Source organism: Aulonocara stuartgranti (genome assembly GCF_965226115.1).
Source record: "Aulonocara stuartgranti genome assembly, chromosome: 11".
In the NCBI taxonomy this organism is placed as follows: domain Eukaryota; kingdom Metazoa; phylum Chordata; class Actinopteri; order Cichliformes; family Cichlidae; genus Aulonocara; species Aulonocara stuartgranti.
Window position 1 is genome coordinate 8962407 of NC_138947.1, and position 13534 is coordinate 8975940.

A 13534-nucleotide genomic window follows, 5' to 3' on the forward strand; every position below is an offset into this window, starting at 1 on the left:
AAATATGGGAAAGAGGATGATGCAGAAGTATACAAAGGGTCAGAATGAGTTAAGTTATGTCTGACCAGGCTTACATGGTTATGAGAGGGATAGTGGATACATTGGACACAGGATTTTGATTATGGAGCTGCCAATCAAGAGAAAAGGGGGAAGAGCAATCGTTTTTATGAGGATTGTTTTTCCAGAATCACATTTGTTTACTAAAAATGGTAGATGATGATCTTACCTGTTGGGAAACTTTACCCGTCTTAAAAATATTTTTTTCTTGCTGATACCTAATAAACCCTCTATTTCTTGGTTTAAGTCACTACACCCAAACATCTCAAAATCTTTATGGAAAAAATAGATTGCAGTATGTTTTAAAAATAGGTCAAAACAAAGATTTTTAGAGAGCTCATGGTTGGGGCTAGAACAAGCACTCAGTTAAAGAGTAAAAATCTGCTTTAAAACTGTTTTAAATCTTCACTTATCCTCTGTAAACTAACACCCATTTGGAGTCTAGATATCAGAAAAAGAAAATACAACATTTTCCCTCGTGGCACGAGAAAAGAATTACAAATGTAAAAAATCTAGAACATGTTATTCAAGACAGAAACTTTACTTAATTCCAATAACTTGTATCAAATTATGAGATCAGCAACAGTAAATTTCTTGAATATCAGTAAATGAAGCCTGTGACACAGGCAAGATTTAATACCAATCAACTGAACTGAAGTTATTTTTAAAATTCCTTCCCAACTGCAAAATGGGAGCAAGATCAATCCAAGATAAAAACTTCTCAACACAAATGTGTTTAAATTCCTTAATCTGGGAACTATATGCAAGCTCTAAGGTCTTGTACGACTGTTTAGAGTTTCTGGCAGAGTATATATGAATACCTATGCACATGGTTTAGTTGCTGTTTTCCAACCTTACCTCGCTGTGAGTCTTAGGTCAGGTAAGTGAATTATCTATGGATGTGCATACAGCAAACATAGTTCTGAATGCCTTATATACCTCTTGAAGAAAACTATCCTTGGGAACTGGAAATCGAAAAATTATTTGTGCATTACTCAATATAAAAATGTAATCTAGAGAGAATGTCTGCCTCCTCAAAACAGCAAATGGGGAAATTAGAATTTTGTTTTTATCTGCTTGCTGCAGATCAGATATATTCTGTACATAAAATACCAATAGCTCCATGAAGCCATGGAACCATTTGAGGTGACTCATAGTTTTCAATACATATAAAAATACTCAGAATAAAATTATTTTGCCTCCCAATAAACAATCTTCTTTATGATTTTAGTATATCCAAAACTAAAACAGGATATACATTTTCAATAAGAAAATCTTTTAAACTGTTTATTCTCAGTGCTTCTGATTTTAACCTTTCACATAAATACAACTATCTTAATGTGCATCATACACATAAAGGTATTGTCATGGTCCTGGGTCGGTGACCCAGCGCTTTTAGTTTATTATCATTTTCTAGTTTATGATGATGATGATTATTATTGTTTGAGTTCTATGTGTTATATTCGGTCTGCCTCTGAGTCTGCGTCTGTGTCTCTGTCTGTCTATGGTGTCACCCCGTCTGTTTGTGAAGCTGTCTGTTTAGTTCTGTGTCTTGTTTGGTTCCCCGTGTCTGAGTTTCCTGTTTTATTGTGAAGGTCTCTGTCTGATGTGAGTGTGTTCGGTTTGCATTTCCCCTGTCCCGTCAGCTCTGATTCCTCCCAGCTGTGTTGCCCTCCTGTCTCTCATCCCCTGATTACTGGTGTGTGTGTGTGTGTGTGTGTGTGTGTGTGTATTTAAGCCCTGTGTGTTCACCTGCCTGTTGCCGTGTCAGTCTGTGGTCACGCCGTGTCAGTCTGTGGTCCACGGTGTCCTGTCCCTCGTCTGTGTCTCTCTGCCTCTCACCCCATTCTGGTACCCTCTCAGGTTTGTCATTTAGCTTTCCCAGTTTAGGTCTTTAGTTTTGTCTTTCCTCTTGCCTGTTTTGCCATCTCACCACTGTGTAAATAAAACATCACCAGCATTATCATCTACTGCCTGCGTTTTGGGTCCTTTCCCCCTTCAATACCACACGGCTCGCCTCGGCAGCCGTGACAGTTATGATGCAATTGTCTGTTAGATGTGAGGATGTGGTAACAACGTATCTCATGTCAATAGGGACCAGATTGTCAGTCTTTTTTTTTCACACATATCTATTTGTTGATGGGAATTATTTATTTGTTTGAACATGTCTGAGGCATAGTTCTCACTCTGCCCCTTGTATGCTCTTATATACACTCAGAAAACACTTTATCAAGTGCACCACAGTAATACCTGGTTGGAGCCATTTTTATGGTCAGACCTCCCTTAATTCTATGTGGAGGATACTTGAAATAGTTTATATATATAAATATCTAGAGACACCTGAGTCCATATTAGCATGATGCCTTCAAACAGTTACTGCAGATTTGTAAGACTCTATCAAAAGTGCTCTATTGAAATAGAGACCTGTTGACTATGGGGGCTATTTGACTACAGTGAACTCACATGATGTACTATGTTGCTGGAATCAGCCATCAGAAAAATGGGTGCACTGTTGCCATGAGGAGATGGGCATGGTCAGCAACAATACTAATTTTATCAATACTCATTTGGCATTAAAGGACACCAAGTGTGCCATGAAAATATACCTCTCAAACCATTATTTTGACACCACCAGTCTGAACTGCTGATACAGGGCAGGTTGGATCCATATTTTCGTGCTGTTTATGCCAAATTCTGAGCCTACCATATAAATATTCCAGCAGACTTTCAGGCAAAAGTTTTTAATAATTTGGTTAATTATACTGAAATAACTACTGAGACAAAAAGCATAAATTTACTTTGAAAATTAACTAAACTAATGTGGGGAAAAATAAAATTACAAGAAGATAGAAGTAAATGAATAAAATCAAAACTTTGATAACAACACTAAAATAACAGTGATCTGCATAAAACCTAAATACACAACATGAGAGTCCTCTAAAGCTGAGCTTTCTGTTGTTCCTGCTCTGTAGCTGATGTTGCTCCATTGAGCCCGACTAACATTGAAGTCACTCCATGATGTCGACATCTGTTGTATTATTTCTGTTAGGTTTTTCTTCTGTGTCTCCAGCACCTCATTTTTCATTTTGAGCATCTGTGTCTCTGCAGTAACCGGGTGTCATTACTGCCGACGTGAATTATGATTTTACTGAATTTACATTTACCCTTTGCCAGCAGCTTTAAATTTCCCTCAATGTCGCCTGCTCTGGCCGATGGAAGACAATTGACTATGGTTGCCGGTGTCCCTAGCTTCACATATCTGAAAACAGAATCACCAATTACCAGAGTTGGACCCCCGGCGGGTGTGTCGCCGAGTGGGGAAAAATGGTTAGACACATGAACAGGTTGGTGGTGTATCTGGGACTTCTGTTTAAGACTATGCTTCCTCCTCACTGTCACCCAGCCACGCTCTTTCCCCAGCTGCTTAGGGCCTACACTATCTTCGGCTGCACCGGCTACAGGGGCCTGGCTAGCTACGGGTGACTCAGGGGTGCGAAGCCGAGTCTCCAATTCAGTAATCCTGGCCTCCAGAGCTGCAAATATGCTACATATGTTACAAGTATCACTACTGCTAAAGGAGGCTGAGGAGTAACTAAACATCTGACACAATGAGCAGGAAAGTGCACGAGGGACAGGTGAAGAGGCCATGCTGCACATGAAGATTATACTATGAAAACAGATGTTATCTAAAGGTCTTTAATTAAATTGGTATGCAGATAAGCTACTCAACTACTACTTCCTGTTCCTGTGTTGGAACAGGAACAGGAAGTGATACTCTACCACAGAGAGAGCGAACATCAAATGACAGCGCCACTCAAAGGATCGACAGTGTTGTGCCAAGAGTGTCCAGATGAGCCCAGGAGGACCAGACCGTGCAGAAACACAGAGGACAGACTCACCTCTGGAGCAGAGGAAGGGGCGTTGTTCATTACAATTATGACTGTAGAAGGAGCCCGTTGATGCATCTATTGTGGCACAGTTTTGAGTGTCATCGGGGTGCCCGGACCCCCACGGCAGGTTTGAGGCTGTGCTCGAGTTTGACCACATCCAGTAATTTCTATACAGTCCAATCCAGGCCTGATTAGAAGATGTCAACATGTTAGCGACCTTGGTGTTTACACTTGAATTAATCATGCTGCTCAGGTCTATGTATGTCTGTCTGCAGTGAGACTGAGCATCAGGCCAGGTCATCAAGGTCGGCACCGGGATGATAATGCTACTCTTGCCTGAAAGACAAAAGATCAGACGGATTCAGACCTGCAGCTCAAATGTTCAGTTTGTCAAACCCTGGTTCCAAAGTCCAAAACACTCACCAATATAGCAGAAAAAGCTATGTTGTTCTGAGCACTGTCTTGTGGACCATGATCCATCACTAGATATTGTAACACACTCCCCAGTCCCTGGCTGTCCCGGGGAGCAGGGATGAAACCAGGATGACTGAAGTGGACCGAGGCGAGACCATTTCCAGCTGCTCTTGGAACCACACCTCTGTGCTCCCCGCCCATTTCTGGGTTTAGTTGACATGACAAAGATCTTTCGAGATTGTACGAGTGTTTCTGTGACTGCTTGAAGCTTGTTTACAGACACCTTTAAAATAATCACTATGGAGCAGTTCAGTTTGTGCTTTCTTTGATTTTCTGATATCAAAAGTTTTATTCAAACTATAAATGAGGCGACTGAGATGAGTTTACAGACCTGAGAGCAGCAGGAGGATCAGTCCACACCCCTTCATGGCTGAGAGCTGAAAAATTGTGAAGAACGTCCTCATGTATCTCATCTGCAGCTGCTCTATCATTATTAAGCATAACACTTAAACCAGCATCAACAAAGAGGCAGATGTCTCTGTCATTCACTCCATTTCTATCCTAATCTAATGATTCAAACAAAACTATCAAACATATTTAACATTTGAAACGTTCAACTTTAAAAAGTGTTGTCTTTATTCAATTATCATCATTTTGTTTATTAGAATACCAGATAATGAATGTGTGAGATTATCAAATAAACCAAAACAAACATATGCATAACATACCTGACACGAAGAGAAAGCAGCCCAGTGTTCATTAAAGTGCATTTGATTAAAGATGCTCAGAGTCATTTAACTGAAGATGACTTATTCAAAGTTATTACAGATGCAAACAGACTAATGTCTGGCAGAACGGGCTGTGAACTGGAGCTAAACAACTCAGGGGTCGAATCATGAAACTAGGACTGAGGTTAAACACAGGAAACGGGCCGTTTGGTTTCAGTCTCTGTGAGTGGAAGAACATGCTTCTCCTCCTGACTGGAGTTCAGCGTGTCTGCTGCATCATCAGCAAAGATGGACGCACTTGGAAATGTTTGTGTCTTCATTTGAATCCAAAGCCGAGGTTTGCGAGTTTGCTTGCTGTGCATGTGTTCGCATGGATACAGCACTGATTCTCTGCCTGACCACTTCAGTGTTATTTGAATAATGTTGTAATTATTATAATTCAAACAAAAGAGGGTTCAAGCTTGACTCCTCCAAACAAATCAGTGATGATGAAGACGCAACCTGACACATTTCACATGTCAGTTCCAATCATAGAGAACAAATAGTCCATCCATCCATCCATCTTCATCCGCTTTATCCGAGGCCGGGTCGCGGGGGCAGCAGCCTAAGCAAAGAGGCCCAGACCTCCCTCTCCCCAGCCACCTCCTCCAGCTTATCCGGGGGAACACCAAGGCGTTCCCAGGCCAGCCGAGAGATATAATCTCTCCAGCGTGTCCTGGGTCTGCCCCGGGGCCTCCTCCCGGTGGGACATGCCTGGAACACCTCACCCAGGAGGCGCCCAGGGGGCATCCTTGTCAGATGCCCGAACCACCTCAGCTGGCTCCTTTCGATGTGGAGCAGCAGCGGCTCTACTCTGAGCCCCTCCCGGATGGCCGAACTTCTCACCCTATCTCTAAGGGAGAGGCCAGCCACCCTTCGGAGGAAGCTCGAGAACAAATAGTTTTTATTTTATTCTTTGTTTGTTTAGCTTCAGCGTGTTTTTAAAAAAAATGATATTACAGTTTTAGTGCATCTCCTCTAAAACTTTCAGTCTCACACAGCACCACTTCCAAAGATGGAGGCTCAAGACAAATAAAATGATTTTTAAGTTACCACTAAATTTCACTGAAAGTAAGTAAATGTTGTTTATGTAGCGCCTCACAATGTGAAGATCACAAATTGCTTCACAAATAAATACCAAGGAATTTAAAAGAAAAGATAAACCTTTTAAATATTATAATTGGATGTTGATACAAGACAAAGCTGTCCCAGTGATCACACGGTGAGCGGTGTTGCCACGGCAGCCGGATGCGAGCTCGTTGCCCGTGTTGACTTAGAAGTCCACCTTTGCCAGGTGTCAGCGTGGGTCTGTTCTGCTCGATGCCGGCGGTGCATAGGAAGGAGAGAGCTCTCCTCTATTTATTTTCAGTTTTTAGTTTCACTCGATGGAAACTTTTAGATTTTCTTCTTGTTAGGACTTGGAAAACTTTACTATCCACATGACAGAGCACTCGGACTCATATCTGATTATGTGTAAGATTAAGAGAATATCATAAATGATGGTAAACCTGAAGTCTGCTTTGGATAATTCTCTTTACCAAATCAGTTGGCAACATTTTAGGTTTGTGTTTTGAAGGTTTGTGTAATTGCAGCCACCACGAGTACATGAAAAAGGACTCGAGCTCTTTTTAAACCTTTATTTCCATCCTGTCTGAGCGCAGCCGACAAACAAACATCATGAAAACGATTCAACAGAAAAGTACCCAGTTCTTAGTTAAACTGTTTTCTATGTGAAAACTGTCGTTTCAGCTCCGTATGACGGGAGAACATTACAGCCATGCGCTGAGTCCCCTTAGACAACAATGATGCTAAGTTTAGCTTGTGAAACAGTTTGCTAGTGTAGCTGCTGACACTAGTCTCATTTCAGCTTGATGGTACAAATGTAACAGGAGTGACATTATTGATATTTTACTATATACACACCATTTTTGGAAAAAGGAAGATCAGTGTTGGAATCAAATATGACATTTCAGTCAAAATTCAAGGTATTTATGACCCCTGTGTGAAAGCTTTAGTTATATTTAAGTAAAATATCCCAAACATAAAGTCAAAGATTTGATCCTTGTGTGTTTCAGATGAAATGAAGACAAACTGATGCAGTAAATATTATTTTATCGATGAGAAAACTGTGCAGTATAATTTACTTAAGATGCTGAAGATATGAGAGCATTAAACAGGCTGGTTTTTGGGTAAGAGGCTCTAACAGGAGAGAGATGATACAGAAACATGACATCCTTATAAAATACTGACACACTTTATGAATGGGACAACTTTTCACAGCTCTTTGCATTTAAATGAGCTGCATACCTTTCCCACTGAAACCAGGAAAATCCCACTGTGATGAAAACAATATTTGAACTAAATATATTCTGCATAAATCAAAGCATTATCAAAGTTGTCTGTGGTTCCCTTATTTTTCCTTCTTTCCCTGTCCTGTTGTTCCTGCTCTGTAGCTGATGTTGACACTGACTGATTAACAAAGTCCAAAAGTAGAGGCCAGCTGTCCTTCTTCCACATCTGGATTAAACATGTTACAGCAGTTTGAACAGTGTTGTTCTCGGCTTGATTAAAACTTTAGTCCTAAACATAGTATTAAAAAAATCTCAATGCCAATACTTCCCACAACGACTCTTTGATTTGAAGTAATGCAGTGCCCTCTGTTGACCAGTTATTAATATCATCATTAATATTATAATTTGAAACTGAGACTAGCCCTCTGAAGTTTTACTGCAGTATTCAAACAGACAAAGCTTTCTTATTGCAGATCCATCGGTTCTTCTCATTACAGCTCAATGATTTAAATCCTTCGTCTTGGACAGAGATTGCACAGTGACCGTCAGAAGGAGACAGCAGGTCGATCCAGGAGCTGAGGAAAACAAGAAATCTGCTCAAGGCTGATGGACACTGGTACACCGTAATTGATTTATTCCAGATTTGGGAAATACTTGGAATTTATATTGAGTCAAAGTGTCTCTTACCTATTAGTCATATCCCTTCCATCCAGCCACTTCCATATCCCATCTTCAACTCTCAGACCAATCCAATATCCTTTGTTTTCATCATATTTCCAACTGTTTCCATTGACAGTTTTCTGAGGACAGAGAGAAAGTTGTCAGAGATATTTAAACAATTTGCTCTAAGAAAGCTTTCAATCTAAAGAAATTATTTTTATTTCATGAAGTCTGTAATAACGTGTCCCAGAATTTTCTCAGTACCTTTTCTTCTTCATTAATCACAACAACCAGCCTGACAATTCCCAGCCAGCCTGACAAGGCTCACATTTTCTGTCTGCAAGAATAGAGAACTGTCAATAAACAACTTCAGTGCATATCTATGTTAACTTAGGTAATTTTGTACAAATATATTTGGAACATACTGTTATTTTCTTTGGGACAGTAGGCATCAATGCTCCATTGAGCTCGACTAACATTGAAGTCACTCCATGATGTTGTATTATTTCTGTTAGGTTTTTCTTCTCTGTCTCCATTTTTCATTTTGAGCATCTGTGTCTCTGCAGTCAAGTTTGTGATCTGTTTTTCTAAAACTGTGGACACTATAAGGTTACAAAGGACAGCAGTTAGTATTTTTAAGTGGTTTGAATATATTTACATATTTCTTATAAATTAAATGGTAAATGGTAAATGGCCTGCATTTGTATAGCGCTTTTTCTAGTCCCTAAGGACCCTAAGGAATTAATGTAAATTAATGCAACAATAACTGTTAAAAAAACACAATCAAATATAAAACATCACACTACTTTGCGTGTAAGTTTTAAAGTTATACTCACAGTAGATGCGAAGGACCATAATTAGTATTAGAATTCCCCAGCATGTTGCTAGTGATAGAAAAGATTTATTACAAGACGACTTCTTATCTAGCAAAAAAAAAAAGTTATTTCAACAACTAAAATTATTCATATTTTTCTTGAGAATAAAATGAAATGTGTCAAAGATCCCTTATTATTTAAGCATTCTTCTGTTATGTACAAGCACAAAATACATATTGGAGACAGAAAAAAATGATTTAACTTCAGAACAGATCTATAATTTTTTTTTTCCATGCTCTTGCTCTTGACGAAGGCGGTCGCACTTTTCTCCTCTCCTCCTCCTCCTCTCCCTTAGCTTCCCTGCTTAGCCTCTTATATCCTTGTCTAGTCTCGTGTTTTTTGTATTACTTTTCCCTGGAACATTCTCTCACAGTCTGTTCTCTAAAACCTAAAAGAGGAATTATGGATTGGATCAACTGGTCCCTAAATGCAATTGACACCCCTTTCTTAACGAGAAGTTTGGGCTTGGGTGAGCCTGAGTGCTGAAGATATCTACCTATTCGGAACCATGGTAACAGGGTTCTGGCTGATCGGAGCTGGCTTGGCCATGGCTTATCAAAGAATTAAGAAAGCGGAACCGGCTGTTCAAACCCCCACAAGGCTGCCCGCTGGGATTGGAACGATGGGAGAGGCATGAGTTTCTCAAAATGGGCTCATTGAGTGCAGCACAGATAAGATCTTGGAAAGGCTACGGCTGCTGTGAATACTCAGAATAAGACCTCTGACTGCAGACTGGATACATCTCGGAAGGGCTAGCTTGGAATAACATCTCTGGGTGCAAATTGGATGACATCTCAGGGAGGCACACTGCCGTGAGTTATCAGAATCGGCTACTTGAGCACAAGAAATGACAACATCACAGAACGAAGGCGAAGCTCGCGGCTCTCCAACGGGAGATTGAGAGACCAGTGTTGGACTGTAGAACTGCTTTGAAATTCATATGAGCTGTTTGCACTAAAGTAAAAACCACCATCACTTCATGCGGATACCCCTTTGGTGCCAGCTGCAGTCTCAAGGCTGGAGCTGAACAACAACACCCTGATAACGACTGTGTTTAGTCTGTTAGTCTGTTTAGTCCATTCCATGCAAGGCCACCTGGGTTGGCTGGAAGACTGTTTACCTAGCCTAGCAGGGCGAAGGACACTGTCTCAGCTGAACTCTGGACAGGCACACACATACATATACACTGATATGCACACACTCATCCCCCCTCCCTTTCCAAACGCCTTTGACGCTTATTCCCTTCCGATGCTGCACCCTTTACCCACCCCTGTTGCTTGTCATGTGTTTCTTTGGTGTATTAAGAGTTATTTCATGTGCTATGTGCAGAGGTGGTTTTTTTTCTGTTCTCAAACTGATCTCCCTGTTGGAGCTCAGTCTGGGGGGAGTTATTTTTTTCTCCTTATCTTTCCTCATGTGGTGCATTTTCCATTGTTATACCTCTCTGACCTGTCTTCCCCATGTGATGTTTTGTGTAATGTATGTATGGTCGGAGGGTAAGATGGCGCCCCCATTGCGTGCATTAGGTCGGCAGCCTTATGAAATTTCCCCTTGTGGGACTAATAAAGGTATATCAAAATCAAAATCAAATAATCACAAAGAAAACTAAATCAGAAAATTTAAAGGCAAAACTAAGGCTAAACCTTGTTAAATGTAATATAGTCCCCCAAAACTCAGAACATTATATGTACAGAAAAAGGCAAAAATGTAAACACAAAAACTCCAAACTCAGGCAAAAAACTCAGGGTCAATGACAACTTTTGTCATTTCTGTGTTTTGTATCTTTGTGGGAGATATTACATCTTAAAAATGTTGTTTGAAAAACCCTAAAATTCCGAAACATGGTCAAAAACTTGTATTCCATTGTATAATATTTTTATTTATTTTCAGTCAAAGGTTACACAGTTTTAAACATTTAGTTACTTTCCTTGGGTACATTTATATTTTAAATGCTCTGTCCACAAATGGCCTTTGGTAAGAATTGCTTTACAAAGTCCAGGAACAGAGATGAACAAAAATATGACCTGCTCACCTGCAAACTTTAGCTTCACCAATCAGAAGAAACAAAGAGGCATAAAACAGCTCATCAGACACTCTTTGATCTGAGCTTAGGATAAATAAGGATTATTTCCAACTATCAGTCATGCAAAGCTACGCTATTATAGTCCAGCAGTCAGAGTATAGAGATGGAAATTAGTTGAATTACACAGCAGATCATCTGAGGAACATCAGCCAATAACGTTCAGACTAAACCGACCCACACTCTTCCTTCTCACAGTAACCGGCTGTCTCCTCCTCTCTGTGGAAAATCTTCCCATCAGGCTGCACCTTCCACCTCAGCTTCACCTCTTCTCTGATCCCTTGCTCCAGCAGCTTCTCCCTCACCTGAAACACAGTTTTCACACATTAAAAGAAGCTCCTCATTAATCAGCTGTTGTTTCCGTAGTGAGCAGAAAACATTGTTCGTGCTGTTTCTGGGGGAAATGTACTAAATGAACTGGCTGGGGATGAAACTGAAGTTTGTTATTAGGCCTCATTGCCTGTCATTGGGTCACTTCGTCTCCTCACAGTAATCTGAAATTAAATGACTTCTTCAAGTTAAGAATGAAAAAAGGTTAAATAACAAAAACCGATGGGATTCCATTAAATGAGCCCCGTATGTCTGCAGCTGTGTGCTGTCACGTTTCCCTGAACCTGGACTGCACAGACTAACTGCTCTCTATCATTTCACAGTAGTCATAGCAGTCTGTTCCTTGTATCGGGGCCTGTGTGTCCTCTGACCTGCTGCAGGATGGATTCTTGCACTGTGGGGTCGTTCAGGTCTGCAGATCCTGCTCTCAGCTGAACCTTCACTGACCTCAAGGCTCGGGAAGATTTGACATCTGCAGAGAAAGAAAAGGCCGAATTTCAATTCAATTTTATATATACAGCGCCAAATCACAACAACAGCCGCCGCAAGGCGTTTTAAACGGTAAGGTAGACCCTACAATAATACATATAGAGAAAAAAACAAGAAATCAAATGACCCTGTATGAGCAAGCACTTTGGCAACAGTGGGAAGGAAAAACAGGTTGGTGGTGTACCTGGAACTTCTGTTTAAGACTATGCTTCCTCCTCACTGTCACCTAGCCGCTCTCTTTCCCGAGCTGCTTAGGGTCTGCCGGGGAACAGCCAGCGGGGCCTACACTATCTTCAGCTGCACCAACTACAGGGGCCTGGCTAGCTACGGGTGACTCAAGGGTGCGAAGCCGAGTCTCCAATTCAGTAATCCTGGCCTCCAGAGCTGCAAATATGCTACATATGTTACAAGTATCACTACTGCTAAAGGAGGCCGAGGAGTAACTAAACATCTGACACAACGAGCAGGAAAGTGCACGAGGGACAGGTGAAGAGGCCATGCTGCACATGAAGATTATACTATGAAAACAGAAGTTATCTAAAGGTTTTTAATTAAATTGGTATGCAGATAAGCTACTCAACTACTACTTCCTGTTCCTGTGTTGGAACAGGAACAGGAAGTGATACTCTACCACAGAGAGAGCGAACATCAAATGACAGCGCCACCCAAAGGATCGACAGTGTTGTGCCAAGAGTGTCCAGATGAGCCCAGGACGACCAGACCGTGCAGAAACACAGAGGACAGACTCACCTCTGGAGCAGAGGAAGGGGCGTTGTTCATTACAATTATGACTGTAGAAGGAGCCTGTTGATGCATCTATTGTGGCACAGTTTTGAGTGTCATCAGGCTGCCCGGGTGCCCACGGCAGGTTTGAGGCTGTGCTCGAGTTTGACCACGTCCAGTAATTTCTATACAGTCCAATCCAGGCCTGATTAGAAGATGTCAACATGTTAGCGACCTTGGTGTTGAAATCTGAATCAATCATGGTGCTCAGGTCTATGTGTGTCTGTCTGCAGTAAGACTGAGCATCAGGCCAGGTCATCAAGGTCGGCACCCGTCTCTGAAAGACAAAAGATCAGACGGATTCAGACCTGCAGCTCAAATGTTCAGTTTGTCAAACCCTGGTTCCAAAGTCCAAAACACTCACCAGTATAGCAGAAAAAGCTATGTTGTTCTGAGCATTGTCTTGTGGACCATGATCCATCACTAGATATTGTAACACACTCCCCAGTCCCTGGCTGTCCCGGGGACCAGGAATGAAACCAGGATGACTGAACTGGACCGAGGCGAGACCATTTCCAGCCGCTCTTGGAGAGTCCAATCCACACCTCTGTGCTCCCCGCCCATTTCTGGGCTTCTTGGATGAGAGCTGAGCTGTTAACGATGGCGAGGTCAATGTACTCATCTCTGCAGTATTGCTGAGAGTCGTTCCAGGACTTCTGCAGGTCAACGAGGTGGAGCTGTCTGACTAACTGATCAGACTGAAAATGGCAGACCATCACGTAACCTGAGAGAGGACACGAGTAAGTCAGCGCGGTCACAGACTCATCTCAGCTCGATTTTACTCGTCAGGAGAATTTACAGAGATTTGAACAGTGTTGTGGTCTGTTAATATATGTGTCCTTCAAAGGATCTGTAACTCGTATACTGGTTAAAATGTGTTTTACAATGCCTGTGGACA

General features: G+C 41.4%; 2 long non-coding RNA genes across 2 annotated transcripts; both read right to left on the reverse strand.

Moving 5' to 3' along the window:
* Positions 1-6873: 6873 nt before the first annotated feature.
* On the reverse strand, positions 6874-9518 carry LOC309717352. The gene is made up of 5 exons (XR_014279666.1): positions 8916-9518; positions 8505-8681; positions 8344-8416; positions 8107-8219; positions 6874-7994 (listed from the first exon to the last, which is right to left on the reverse strand). It is a non-coding gene; the product is annotated as an uncharacterized lncRNA (long non-coding RNA).
* A 1450-nt stretch (positions 9519-10968) lies between these two features.
* LOC309717839 lies at positions 10969-12688 on the reverse strand. Its single transcript, XR_014279824.1, has 3 exons — positions 12604-12688; positions 11736-11836; positions 10969-11339 (listed from the first exon to the last, which is right to left on the reverse strand). It is a non-coding gene; the product is annotated as an uncharacterized lncRNA (long non-coding RNA).
* Positions 12689-13534: the final 846 nt, after the last annotated feature.